The sequence below is a fragment of the Coregonus clupeaformis genome, unplaced genomic scaffold (assembly GCF_020615455.1).
Source record: "Coregonus clupeaformis isolate EN_2021a unplaced genomic scaffold, ASM2061545v1 scaf3702, whole genome shotgun sequence".
Classification (NCBI taxonomy): Eukaryota; Metazoa; Chordata; class Actinopteri; order Salmoniformes; family Salmonidae; genus Coregonus; species Coregonus clupeaformis.
This window is the reverse complement of record NW_025537156.1, coordinates 9037-11207: the sequence shown is the minus strand read 5'-3', so window position 1 is coordinate 11207 and position 2171 is coordinate 9037.

The window sequence follows — 2171 nt, the reverse complement described above, 5'->3', positions numbered from 1 at the left end:
TGACGGACGCCGCAGTGTACTCCCACTGCTCTTGACAAATGCCCATTTACAAGGATTCTGCTGGTGATGTCCCCATACAGCAATCCCACCCACGCTAGAAACCTTTCAGGAAATCCCATTTTTTGCAGTACCTTGAAGAGGTACTGGTGCGAGACCCGATCGAAAGCTTTCTCAAAATCTAAATTTAGGACTATAAGCCGCATGTTTCTGTCTCTCGCATAACAGATGGCATCTCTGATCAGTACTAGGCTGTCCGTGATCTTCCTTCCCGGAATGGCACAGGCTTGATCCGGGTGGATCACCTCCCCTAAAACAGAAGACATTCTGAGTGTTAAAATCTTAGTAAAAAGTTTGCAGTCAAAGTTTAAAAGGGTAATCGGTCGCCAGTTTCTAAGGTCAGTCCTGTCGTTTTTCTTGTGTAAAAGAGTCACTATCCCTGTTCTAAAACTGTCAGGTAGTCTGTCAAGATGTTCAAAGTCAGTAAAAACAGTCAGAAGTTCGTCGGCTAAAACATCCCAAAAGGTCAGATAAAACTCCAAAGGGAGGCCGTCCTCCCCCGGTGATTTTCCCCTTTTAAAATGTCTCAGTCCTTTGTCAAGTTCGGTCATTGTCAAGTCTTTAGTTAGGTCGTCTGTATTGGGTAAAATTTTGTCAATGTATGTTAAAATGTCCCCCATGGTTTCCTCACACACTTCTTTTTCCCCAAACAGTTCCCCATAAAACTCCTCGACTACTTCTTTAATTCCCTCTGTGTCTGTTTTTAAAAACCCATCTTTATCCTTTAACCCTGTCATTATCCTACCCTTACTAACTATCTTCTTAAAAAAATATCTCGTGCACTTCTCCCCCTCCTCTAATTCCCTTTCTTTACTTCTTAAAATAACCCCCTTACTCTTCTGTTCTGCTAAAAATGCCATCTCTTTCTTAACTTCTTTTATTTCCTGGTTAAAATCAAAGCCCTGTTGATTTAGATTAAAATAACGCTCCAGTCGCTTCTGCAGTCCCAACATGCGTCTATCTTTTTCTTTGCTCTTTTTCTTTCCTATCTCTCTAAAGAAGGTCCTCGTCTTACCCTTCACCATTTCCCACCACTGTGCTCGTGTGTCAAAGAAGTCCTGTAGCGTCTGCCACTGGCTGAACTGCTCCCTGTACTGGCTAACTACTCTATCATCTTCTAAAAGGGAGCAGTTCAGTTTCCAGGGCCCTCTTCCTACAGTCACACCCGAAGTTAGTGAAAGGGTGCACGTCAGCATCACATGATCTGAGAAGAAAGCAGGGGTTATTCTAGCATCAGTTGGCGGGCAGTCGCGGGTAAACAGATAGTCGATGCGAGAGGCTCTGGTGCCGTCACCACTGGTCCAGGTGAAGCCCTCCTCTCTTGGATGCAGGGTTTTAAAACAGTCAGTTAGTTTAAAATCCCTGCACAACCCTTGCAATAAAACACTAGACCTATCTACTTTAAAATCTTCTCCCGCTCCTCTCCTGTCTGCTCTACTTAAAACACAGTTAAAATCCCCACCCACCACTAGAGGATCCCTCCCCAGCATGTGGGACTGCAGATCCTCTAAAAGTGCGCACCGGTCATGTTTGTTATTAAAACCATATATGTTCAGCACGTTAAAATCCCTCCCCATAAAAGTACATTTGGCTAAAAGAGCACGTCCCCCAACCACCACTGTGCTCCCCTTCACCACCACCTGTGGATTCTTAAATAAAATAGCAACACCATCGTTTTTGTTAAAATTGGATCCACTCCAAATGGAGGGCCCATGCTGCCACTTCTCCTCCCATTTCCTGTAGGAGGTTAAAAAAGGTAGACCACACTCTTGCAATAAAAACACATCTGAATTAAAACTTTCTAAAAAGGATAAAACAGATTGTGCTCTTAGCTCGGTCTTGATGCTCCTTACATTTATGGTGGTGATGTTAAAAGCCATAAAAGAGGTTAGTAAAAACAGTGCTGAAAAGAAAAGAAGGCATTAAAACAGTTTAAAAGGGGTTATTTAGAAACTTTCTCTCTCTCCCTGCGGGGTAAGGGGGGGTGGCAGGGAGAGGAGGTAAAAACAGGGTTTAAAAACGATTCTTGGTTGGGGGAGTTTGATGGGAAGACCCTGGACTCATCCTCCCCCTGGGAGCTCTCCCACTCCAACTTCCCCTTTTTTTCCTCGCCC